Source organism: Corvus kubaryi, unplaced genomic scaffold (assembly GCF_017639235.1).
Source record: "Corvus kubaryi isolate FWS band 111438036 unplaced genomic scaffold, C.kubaryi_AGA036_p1.0 37322, whole genome shotgun sequence".
NCBI lineage: Eukaryota > Metazoa > Chordata > Aves > Passeriformes > Corvidae > Corvus > Corvus kubaryi.
In genome coordinates this window covers 850238-862273 of record NW_024581101.1, presented here as the reverse complement: position 1 = coordinate 862273, position 12036 = coordinate 850238, and the positions used below count along the sequence as shown (strand labels likewise).

General features: G+C 46.1%; 1 long non-coding RNA gene across 2 annotated transcripts; it reads left to right on the top strand.

Annotated features, from left to right (window-relative positions):
- Positions 1-111: 111 nt before the first annotated feature.
- LOC121665195 lies at positions 112-7335 on the top strand. Of its 2 annotated transcripts, XR_006016272.1 has the most exons (3): positions 164-1315; positions 3586-3658; positions 3768-7335. It is a non-coding gene; the product is annotated as an uncharacterized LOC121665195 (long non-coding RNA). The 2 variants fall into 2 exon arrangements; XR_006016271.1 differs by having other exon boundaries at positions 112-1315; positions 3586-7335.
- Positions 7336-12036: the final 4701 nt, after the last annotated feature.

The window sequence follows — 12036 nt, the reverse complement described above, 5'->3', positions numbered from 1 at the left end:
AGTGCCCCGCGCCCCCCCCCCCGGGGGAGCCGCCCCGCGCCGCACAAAGGCGGCCCCGGGGGGCTCGGGGGGGCCGTGACGCGGCGGGGGGTGACAGGGGGGGCGCCCGGGGGGGGGGGGGGGGGGCCCCCCGGGCCGTTGGTGCGGGAGTGGCGCGCGGGGCCGGTTCCCACGTGGATGCGGGGCGCCCCCACGACCCCCCGGGTGCGTTTTCATCATGTAGTTTGTTTTTGGTTTTTTTTCCCCACTATTAATAATTTTTTTATCTTTTTCTTTTGAGCCGCGCCCGCTCCCCGCAGGTGGAGCTCGGGGTTGAATTTTTTTTTTTCCCGTTTCCCTCTTTATTTAAAGCAAACGCGGGGACCCGCGAGCTGCCGGCCCAGCGCGGCGTCTGCGCGCCCCCGCGCCCCCGCACGTAGAAAATAGTTCTATACACACAAAAAAAGCGCTAGTGTAACCGAAGAATAATTCGCCGAACTAATTTAAAATATTTTAAAAAACCCACCAATTGTCAGCCAGCTTTTGCTTTTTTTTTCCTTTTTCCCCTCGATGGTTGCTCGGTTTGTACAGGAAATTTGAATATCCTGGCAAGGGCCAGCTTCCCAGGGCAGCCTCGCAGCGCTCTGGGAGCTGCAGTGATGGAGCAACATGCACGGCGCTGGGACTTTTCCCTCTGTAATTGATCCTACATACAATATTTTTCCCGTATATGCGTTAGGTATATAAAGACAATTTTTTTGCATTCGGAGAGTGAGTTTTCCAAGGTTAAAACATTAATTGCTCCCCCCGAAAACCAGAAATTCTGCTTGTGTGTCTTATGTGTGTTAAGTGTAGGTGAGGGACTATCTGCCAAGTTTCATCATCTTCTGTTCTGAAGAAATCCAAAGAACTCACCGGCAACTGTAAAAGTCTGTATTAAGTTAATCCACTTCGGTGGGAAATATAGTAAAACTGAGCTGCTAATGCAGTAAACATTTATGAAATATAAGAGGGAGCTTTAAGTAATGCTTCAGGCAAACTGACCTAAACCTAAAAAAGAAAAAAAAGAAATCAGTGTGCTTGTTATGTTTTGAATTATTGTTCATCTGACCAAAAAGAAATAGGTTTTTTGTTTGGTTTTTTCCTGTTCTTAACAAATAAACTTCATGAATTGGGCTTCTAGATCTGACCCTTGTTGTTTAGAACTGGATGAGATGACAATGCTAAATCTTGGAAGTAACAAGAAGCATCATACTTTTCTTCTCCTCAGCAGTGTTGAGAAGAAACTGTGGATCCTGGAATTTTACTGTGGATTTTACTGGTTTTCTGGAGTGCTGTAAGTTGAAGTCTTGTCCTGCAGGCCTTTGCAGGCGCCAGTAGCTCCCCGTCCCACTAACACCCTCACCTTGGTAAACACAGCTGATCCTGCTGGTAACAATGTCAGGCTCGAGTTTCACATCGAGTGAAGTTAACGAATTCATTTTTTGCATTATTTGAATCTGCCCTTGGTAGCTGCAGTTTGGTTTCGGGTGTTCAGCCCCACCTAAGAGCGTGTCAATGGTGTGTGGTTTAGCGCGGGGAAGGTGAGCTGTGCTGGAAGGAAAACGCGCTGGGGTTTATACGAACTGCGTACTGCTTCCCTGACCCTTCTATGGGCAAATTTGTGAGAAAAAAAATTATTTTTGATGAAGCATGTGGGAAATGACCTGCTCTTACATGGCTTCGACAAGAACAGGGACAAAATTTATTTTCTGCATTTATTTTGTGTCCCCAGGAGCAAGTCCTGGCTGGGCAGAACAGCGATTTTGGGTGATGGGGAGATGCACTGTAGGTGCCGCGCAAATGCAAGTAACTTGGCTGCGTGGAGTTCCCACGTCGGACTGCTCAGGCTCCTTCACAGCCACTTCTCCTCCCGCAGCCCTTGCTCACCTTCAGCAGCCCTGTGAGGCAATTCCTGCCGGGAATGGCAGAGCTGGAGCCATGTGGTGGCTGTCAATCAAGCACCGGGTCTCATCCCAGCTATTGGCCACATTTGTAAATATCAGGACGTGACTTTTGTTTAAACCTCGTTGTTCAAAAGGAGGCAGCAACGAAAGTATTGGGATTTTTCAGAGCAAGGCAGATATGAAGTGTTCTGGTGGTTCACACCCTTATTTTCGTTTTGTCACCGTAATTTTGCCTTGCTAATGAGTGTCTGGGACTTGCAGCTGTAATGAGATGATTTACTTTAGTCTTTTTGTAAAATAATAAATCCCTCTTTTTTTCCATTTGTTTCAAATTAGAACAATGACTTCAGGATTTGTTTGTGCATGTCTCCTGGAAAACTGTTTGATAGCAGAGCTGGGGGTTTTGTTCCTATTTTTTTCTATATATAGGAAATGCTTAATATTTACTTGTCTTTGAGCTCACCTAGCTCTGAAGTGTGTGGGTCAGTAAAGGCTCTGTATGCAAATTTGTTCTGTCATGGGCTCCTGTATTTATTTCTTTTCCTTTCCCATGGCACTTCTTCTCACATATTTTTTCTTCTCTTTTTTTTCTGGTTAGTGTCAGTGAGGGGGGATAAGGTTGTATTTTAAGGGAATCCAGTATTTCAGGGGGAATTTGTTTTGGTTTTGTGTATGTGTTTGGGATTGGAGTCGGGGGTGGGGTGGGTTTTGCTTAATTGCCCAGTATACTTTGGCAAGCAGAAGTTGCATTGTTTTGTGAATTGCATTAGTGGTTCTCTGCATGTTCAAATTCCCCAGTTATTCGGGGGATTTGATTAAACCTCTGTAGGTGGCTGGCTTACATAGATGACAGGTAGAAGTTTCTATTTCTAGAAAGAGCTGGTGCACACACTGTGGGCATGGAGCTCTTGGCAGCTGAAGGGCTGTTGCAGTGCTTTTGCATTGAGATGGAGCTTTTGGAGCAATTCTCCTCATGTTTGGGGCTACCAGTAAGCAGGACACCCCTGTTCCTGGTCATAGTGGGGTGCCACTTGGAAGTTGAAGGTGCTCCTGGGATGCTTCCTCTACCTGACAGTGAGAGGGGGCACTTGTGGTGCCACCACAAAAGCATCAACCCCCAAACAGCCTCTCTGCATCTTACCTGCCTGTCCTAGGCCTGGTTGGTCACCTAAACCAGCATAATCAAGATGTTTCCTTTGCTTCTGGTCTGCCAGGACCAGTAGAGTTGTTCTTGCTGCTGCTGTTTTAACCCTTTCAGGGAGGAAGGTGGGCTTGCTGCTGGCCATGGTTGTGAGCAATGGCTTTCCCACCTGCCCAGAGCTGCCCCTGGTTTTTCTGGCTCATTCCTCATTTCTCTACAGCTGGGTTATGATTTGGGGTTACCAGTGTGCCCTGGGTGTCACTGCCCAGAGTCACACTGAGCCAATGGTGCCAGTAGCCCCAGGAATGGGGAGAATAGAGAGGAATGCAGTTATTCTGCTTCATAGTCTGCCCTACTTGGAGCTGAAAATTTGATTTTTTTTTTTCTTTAATTTTAAAAATACTTGCACCTGTCTCTGTGTACCTTGGGAGGGACCCTGCCCAACAGCCCTGGTCCCTGCTCCTGGAGTTGCCCCCTTCTGCCAGCGCCTCTCAAACCCTTTCTGTTGTTGATTTGTAGCTCCCACTGAAGCAGCGATTGCCTGATTGTGTCTAGGGAGTCCATGCAGGAGCTGATGTGCCTGTGTTCAGAGGTGAGTTGGGAAGGTAAGCTCATGTCCCACCAAAATACCTGTAGCATCTGCATCCCTCTGGGTAGATGCAGGTCCCTCTGACACGCATATCCCTTCTTGGGTACTGCAGGTAATACCTTGGAGACGTTCAGGTGAACTCAAAGCTGAACAACCGTATTCAGATGCCAATTTCTGATTTAAAGTTGAGTTTCCAAAGCACAAACTAAGTTTGAAAGAAGCTGAAGTGTGAGATGGGATGATTCAAACATGGAACTTTCTATTGCATAAAATATTGATGCTGTCATGTCATAAACATGCATATTTTCTCAGATACGTATTTCACTGCCTATCCCAAATTTCTAGTTGCCCAATACTCTGTGTGAATGTTGATTTTTCCCTCTGTGCTAGAGGCTGGTGGAGGTGTATTGAACCCTTGCTTTGAAAAGTCCTCACTAAAGAGAGCTCTTGCCCTTGTTGTTGAACTAGACAAGAGTCTGGTTTATATAAAAATGAAAATATTAATTAAAACGTGAACCTCAAACTCCATCAAAATGGATTCTAAAGCTGAACATGCTTGCTGTTGTTTTTTTCTTTTGGAGTCACTTGAAGAGAGGAAAGAAATAAGATTGCTCAGGTACAGTCAAGTACAACATTGTTACAGAAGTAATTAATGGTAATATTATGTGGGGGGTTGTTTTGAATTAGGTCGTACAGGTTTAACACTGGCTACGTGTTGGCTTTGCAGCGAGTAGCAGTTGCTCATTAGGGAGTTGGCCCTGGTGCTGTCAGTGTTGAGGACACTGAAGTAGTGAAAATATACTGCTTTTTTGTTGGCAAATACTTGATTTAAAATTTGAAATCACTTGGCATGGGTCACAAGAACTTTTGAAATTCCTGTTTTTAAGTTTGCTGAAGAGGCAGGGACTCAGCAGCACATTGGGCACAAGGGGATGGCGCAAGAATTCGAAGCCAAGGTGTAATTTCTGACATTGTTCAGTTTTTTTGTGATACTTCTTTTTAAGAAAATTAACTGAAGGAAGTTGTCATATAACTGGTGGGGGGGGGGGAAGGTTGAAAGAAAACACAAAAAATATCAGTCTGTCTGCACAGCTCCTGTGCAGCCTGGCAGGCTAATGTGTAAGTGCCACTGGCAGCTGCCTTCGGCAGGACTGTGGCCCCTTCCTGCCCTGCTCTGGTGCTTTCTGCTCTGGTACAGGCAGGGAAGGTGATGAAGTTCCAGATATCTTTAATTTCTGGTCACATAAAGTTTGTCCATTCACATGGTAAATAACCATCATCTAACCTTTTTAAAAATAAGGGGTTTTTTACGTATCCCAAAAGTCAAATTGAGCTGAATAAAAGTATTTTAAGGAAAATTTAACAGGTTTCAACTGTTGGAATCTGGATTTATTTTTCTGGAATATTAACATTGTGACTTCTGGAAAATCCTTGATTGTTAGTGTCACCTAAGAGGAAAGTACAAGGTAACATTTCCCCACAGACCATTTGGAAGGGCTGGGGAGTTCTGCAGGCTCTTCACAGTAGCAAAAGCAACAGATCTGCTGGGTCTGAAAGTGTATGATTTGCTGGGACCCAATACTAAGTGTTGTTTGGGGCTGGGGGGAACAGTTAATTTCTGATCTTGTTTCTGAAACTGGTTCATTTGCACTGTATAACTGCTTGTTCTCTTATAGTTACAGACTGTCTGATAGTACCTGTGAAGAAAAAAACCCCTTGTCCTGTGGTGGTAATGCACGCATGTTAAATGTCTTCATTGTATAGTGTTCTTCAGTTCTTTATATCATGGTTTTAAAAAAAATTATATATATATATTCAAAATACCATTTGGAATGTCAACATTCAGTGGGCTTTGAGGAGATGTAGCAGCACATCATGGTTTGTAGGGACAAGGAGATACAGACCATTCTGGGCTGCCTCATTACCTCAAGGATAAGACAAGAAAGTGAGCTTCTGGTTATCATAGATGTGGAAGCTAAACACATTCCCATGTATCTCGTTAGTTCAGGTATGTGTAGACTCGTTCTCTTGGTGCTTGTACTGTGCACATCCTTTGCAGCTACGAATACATCCCCTATGAGCTCGTGTTTCTGTGGCCCTGAAGGCAGGAAGGACTTGTGGCTCCTTTTTGTTCTCCAGCATGGGCATGACCACATCCCATACTATATCTACCCCTCATCTATTGCTCTTCGGTCCTTTCACTGGCAAAGGATTGGCCAAGGGACCCTTGCCCTGTGTTTGGGGCAGAGAGGGGGGTCTGCAGGTCGTGGAGAGCTGTCAGCAGTGCTCTAGCAGCACGTAAATACTGGAGTTTGGGATCGCCTGTTGCTCTCCAGTATTGCATTGCTGCTTTAGTGAGGCTGGAAATCGGTCCCTGCTGCAGGAGCTGGGGCTCTGGCTCTTGGGGTCCCTCCGTGGCACCCCTGTTGTGCCTCCCACACTGCCGGGGGCTCTTGACTCCCACCCTAATAAACCACTGTGGAGGCAGCAACCAACAAGGGCTTGGTGTCGTAAATGGGAAAGGGGCAGGGGCTGCACCCCAACACTGCTGGTGGGTACTCAGCGCCCCAGCCCCAGGAGTGGAGGGGGCGGGGAGCCTGCCCCAGGAGACGGTGATGAGCCCTTCCCTGGGCTTTGGGGGGAGGCAGGACCTGGGGCTGCACAGGGGCAGTGCTGGCCCCTGGATGCACCCTATCTCAGAACATGGGGAGGATGTGTGGGGGACATTGCAGGGGTGCAAGGGCTGGTGGGGACCAGAGCTTCAACTGGGTGGGAGGGAGGGACCCTGTAGTTGTGCCTGGGGTGCTCTTGGGGAAGCCCTGCTGCAGGAGGCATCATCTTTCCCCAGATTTCTGCAGCTGCCCCAGCCTTTCTCAGGATACCCCAGCTCAGGGCACAGCCAGCATAGGTGGGCTGCCAGTGCCCAGCAAGCATCTGGCACCACTTGGGCCATGGTGGAAAGAGTTTGGACCACCTGAGGATTTGCCTGCATACCCACCACCGCAGTAGTGAGCTCCTCCAGAACTGTCCCAACCCCATGGTGAAAAGTTTTTCCTTAACATTGCACCACTTGAAGCTTCCCAAACCCTGCTGCAATAGACACAAGGGCCACCACAGAGTCGGATGCTCCTGGGAAGGGCTGGGGTGGTGCCTTGCCTGGTCAAGATTCATCTGATATGGTGGGAATGAGCGTGTAGGTCGTGCCAGTGATGGTGCATCATTAACAGGGGGCTGTTAATCCAGCAGCCTCCTGGTGGTTGTGAATTCCGGAACATTTGTTTTGATGGCTATTTTAAGGAATTACTAAATCACAGGCAATAGTTCTAGGGCAGGGGAAAATCCTCTTGCTGATTTACAGCTTCAATCCTGGTCTGTGCATGGAGTGTCAGTATGAGGCACCCCTGGAACACAAATGTCTGTGGCAGGGGGAGGAGCAGCTTTTCAAAGCCTCTGCCCTCAAAGGGGTCAAACTCACCATGTTTGGGCACACAACTGCCACATTCTAAACCAGACACTGGTATTCTTCCACTTGTGTCTGTAAAATGGTTGATTCCTGCTCTCAACAAGTTAAGCCATTAACTACTGTATACCATACTGCTTGCCCTCTGAAAAATAACTTGATGAGTGACTTGGTTAACAGGGAAATTGGTCAATAAAGTTGGTAATTGTCTGTACATTTATATTAATTTTGCTTTTTTTTTTTTTTTAAGGTTTCTATTGACATTTACAGGTGCAGCGTTAAGATTTTAAATGTCTTTTACTTTTTTTGGGCCAGTTCTATTGTGGTCAGTTTGATTTTATTCAGGTAGAAAAAGACATTTTCACCATGTTCACAAACTGAAGACTCCTCCTGAAACTGCTTTCAGGCGACAGTATCCTGCAGTATCAAAATGGGAGAGTAAAAGCACTGCAGTTTGTAGAGCAGCAGGGAAGAATTAAATATAAAGGCTAAATCAAGGCAATAGGATCCCAGGGGACAGAAAAATGCACCCATGGAGGTGGCTGCACAGGGGTCAGCAGCACGAGCTGTGGCAGGGATGGATGGGCCATAACAGGGGCATGGGGATGTTGGGAGCGAGGGTTGAGGGTGCAGGACAGGGCTCTGCAGCTGCCTGGCTTCCATGACTTGTGTGCCTCCCTGCTCTGCTCCAGATACTTCAGGATATTGCCAATTATTAATACAGAAAGTTGAGGATGGGGGGGAGACGACAGACATCCAGCTGTGCTTTTTTCTGAGAAGCTGGGGAAGCTCCTGTTATTTTTTTTCCTGAGATGCAGAAGTTTCAAGTGCAAGTTGATTTCCCTATTGCATTTGAGTACAAACCACTTGAAAAAAAAAAAGCTATAAATGCCTTTGCAAAGCCTCCTTGGGCTCACCAGTCCCACACAGACCCACACTGCAACTCTATAAGGCATCTGCAGAGGGGCAGCAGCAAAGCAGCCTCGGCAAACTTCTCTGTGTAGGATAAAGAAGGATGTGGTTTTTTGTTTAAATGTGATATTTGCTGCATCAGGAATGCATTTGACCACTGTGGAGGAAAAGTCTGAGCTTCCTCAGTAGTTTTTGCTGTGATTTTATAAACAAGCTGGAAGGCAGCAGTTACCTTTGGTAGGTAAATATGTGCAGCACATCATCACACCACTGCATGGCTGCTGGGCTTAGAAGACAGTCATTAAACAAGCCTCTAGTTCACATGTTTCTACACTAATCTTTTTTTTCTTTCCCCCAGACCAAAACTGTCCCACGTACTAAGACTGAGGTTATGTTGCTCTGCTCACAGTACCAGAGGTGGTGGTGTGGGAGTCAAACAAGGTGTTGCAGATTCCTGTAAACACTGGAAAAGCAACCCAAAAAGCCACCTTATCTACCTTCAGCGTTTTCCTCCTCACCTCCTTTGATGCAGAAGGAATTTTTGGCAAAGGCTGGCAGCTTGTTGTGGTATCCAGCATTATCTTGCTTTCTTTGTACTTCTTGCCCACCCACCTCATCTCCTTTTCCTCAGTTCACATCCAGCGTGTTCGGAGCCAGGACTGGCTTTGGCAGGTGTTTGAGCAGTGCCCCTTGCACAACAGCAACTCCCAGTGCCTAATATTAATGACTTCAGGTCTTGCTCTTTGCACTACAGAGACTTTTCATATGTCTCACTCCCTCTTAGCAAGGGTAGGAGACCCTGGCTGTGTACCCAGCTGTGCAGCTGCCCCCCGTGCAAAGCTGCACAAAGAAAAAAATCTTGGGTTAAATTAGATGTGGCAGGTGTCAGCCACATAGCAAAACAAGCCAGCTCACCTCTCCCATGAGGGTTTGCTAAAGTGGTGACCAGTGCAAACAATGGCTCTGGCGCCTGGATGACACAGTGGTTTCTGGCAACAAGCTCACCAAATGGAAGAAAACACTAATTCAGGTATTTTATTTTCTGAAGCAAAGTGTAAGACATTGCTCTCAGCAATTTCTCATGTAAACCCATCCTTGTGGCTGTTCAAGTAACAGGATACTGAAGGTTACTCAAACTATGATTCAAGTAGAGCATATATTCATTTATAAACTGTCCAGAGTGAGTTCTCATGCCATATGGTCCGTGAGAGAAAATAGCTTCCCCCTTACACTGAAAAGAAATTGAGTGTGCAGAACTGCCAAGTAAGGTCTGATGGCCAGGAGGGGACTGGGGGAAGATGCAGCTTGCCAAGAGGGGGTCGTGATTATGCTATACTAGAAAGCTCAGGGTGGTTTTCTAATTGCAAGTTAAGGAGTTTACACCACAGAAGATACTTCTACCCCGTATTTTGTCTCTGATTGCTACAGGATATTTTGCATTTTGTGAATGAAGGAGAAAAACTTGTCATGAAAGAAACCGGGGAGGAAAGATCTGATAAAGGCACTGCAATGAACATTTAGAAGCTCACACACACACTCCCCACACACACACCATTACCATCCTCTTCCCTGCCTTAGGGTTGGCTTAGTCACATCCCAGTTCCTCAGATGGGAAACAGGCAAGTGAAGCATCAGCATCGCTGCTCTGGTACTTCCCGGATCCACAGGAAAGGCAGTGCATTCCATCGATACCCAGGCAGTCTGTTCCTGGGGAGAAGGATTTTGTCCTGCTCCAACCTGCAGGACAGCCAATCCAACCCTTTGCGCTTCTGCCAGCCTTGCCCCACTGCCCCACAGCCCCGCGCTGGCCGAGCACACGGTGGCAAAGATGGAATTCCCTGCGGATCCCGGGGCTCCAGGGCTCCAGCCCCACACCACCACCCACACCCCTCTTCCTGATTGTGAAGGGCTGGGGTGGGGAATCAAAACGTGTGAGAGGGCACTGACTGACTGGGAATCCCCTCACACACCCCTAATGCCCAAAGCTGTATCTTAAAAGTACGATGATTTCCTACAGTTCACTTGGAGATACACAGGAGACACACGGGGGTTGGTTCCCTTTCTGGTTACAGTGGGCACAAAATAAAGATACCGCTAATAGTGACTTTTTAGATAAACACCACTCTTCTTGGAACAGGTTAATCTACCTGCACCTTGATTTATATACCATCACTGCCTATCTCTCCAGCTGGTTCCACAAGGATTTCCACCTTCCAAGATGATGTTTCAAATTATCAGTTGGTGTTTTACTGGAGCAGAACCCACACACAGAAGAGCATTTGCAGCCACTCAAGTATGTCCCCAACACATACCTTGCACCAGCCTTTTATCACCTGGCAGTTAACTAGCATGATCTCTCTCTCAGCTTCTCTAGGGATGAAAATCCTCACAGCCAGTTCTTAGATTGTGCTGAATCTTTGTGCTTTTCTAGCCCTACCCTCTTCACCTTGGTCCCTGCAGTACCATGAGCTTACTGAGTACTGGCATCCGTGCAGAGCTGGGAAGTGTTCTCCCCATCAGAATACTCATCAAACTACAGCTGCTTGGGTAATTAAATAGTACAAAAATTGAAAAAAAAAAAAAAACCCACAAAAAACCAGACCACAGTGATGTCTCAGCTTATAAAGGTGCTTGCCAAGAGTGGAGATCTGATCTTGCAAGGTGCAACCTGCATGGGAATTAAAGGCAGTCGAGGCAGGGCAGACAGTCCTTTAATAACTTGTAACCAGCTCCCTGTAAGCCCTGTCAACCCCTTGCTGCTGGATTAGTACATACTTGACAGGATTGTCAGAGCATAATAGACAATGAAAAACACCACCATTTAATCAGTCAGGCTATACAATTACAAGGCAACTGAAAGATCCTTATTTGCCTCAATTTTCAAAAACAGTATTGCCAAAAAAAAGCCCCAAGTGAAGTGCCAGCTCAGTTCACAGAGAGACTTTTCATCACATTTCTGTCTGAGCTACCAAAATGTACAGAAATGCCAGATGTCACAGGGAGAAGACAGTGTAGCAAAACCTGTAAATATTCCAAATTATTTTTCCAGCCTACATACGTGATTCATAAAATGTGGAACTATAATGAATTTCAAATGCCACATCAGTGTTCAAATACAAGATATTCCTCTGTGCTTTCATAATGCTTTAACAATGTATGTCTGGGTAGTATAAAGCTGGTGTTTAACTTGCAAAGGTGTGACTAAACCCCCAGTCTTTTAACCAAAATTACCAAATAAAAAGTAACAACTGCAGTTTCAACGATTTTCACGTGAGGATTTATCTTCCTGTTGTGCACATACAGGTGCTGTGAAAGGCTGCAGTAGGTAGAACTATTCTAGGAAGGGTGAGGGAGTGGGTAACTTTTTATCTAAAGAATTTTCAGAGACCAATAAAAGCTTCTGAATAAGGAATCTCTCTGTGGCGATGAACTTAATCTGACAAGTACCTATGTGAAGTCAAAACACGCCGGTGTCTGTTCCACGGCACCTGAAATGTGGGAACATTCAGTAAGATTTTAAGTATAGACCTTTTCTATCAGACAAAGGTGGTGTGGTGGAAGGCAGACCTGGGCTGCTAGAGCATCATTCCTGGTGCCAGTGTGGCTCAAAGCATCTTCCCAAATCTGTGACCACACAGTCCATGCAATTCCAACCCCTGCCCCCAACAGTATGGGAATTCCCCGCTCCAGCTACAGTGTGAAAGATAAAATCCTTGTTATGACTAACTCAACCCCTCCTCTCTTTCCCAAATCCCATCATGTGAATAACTGCCGGTAACCATGACCGGAAAACCTTTCAGGAGATGGAGTGTTTCCTCTTCTTGGAGATGCACTGCATATTTTTGCAGCAAGTCACAGGTTCTGCAACAGGCAAAGGTGATTTAGGACAAATTAAGAAATACAATCAGACTTTGTAGTGCATTGGAAGAAAAACTCTTTGAAAGAACAACCTACAGTATAATTATGATCAGTATTCTAATATTTGTTAAAGAGAATTCTGATTTACAAA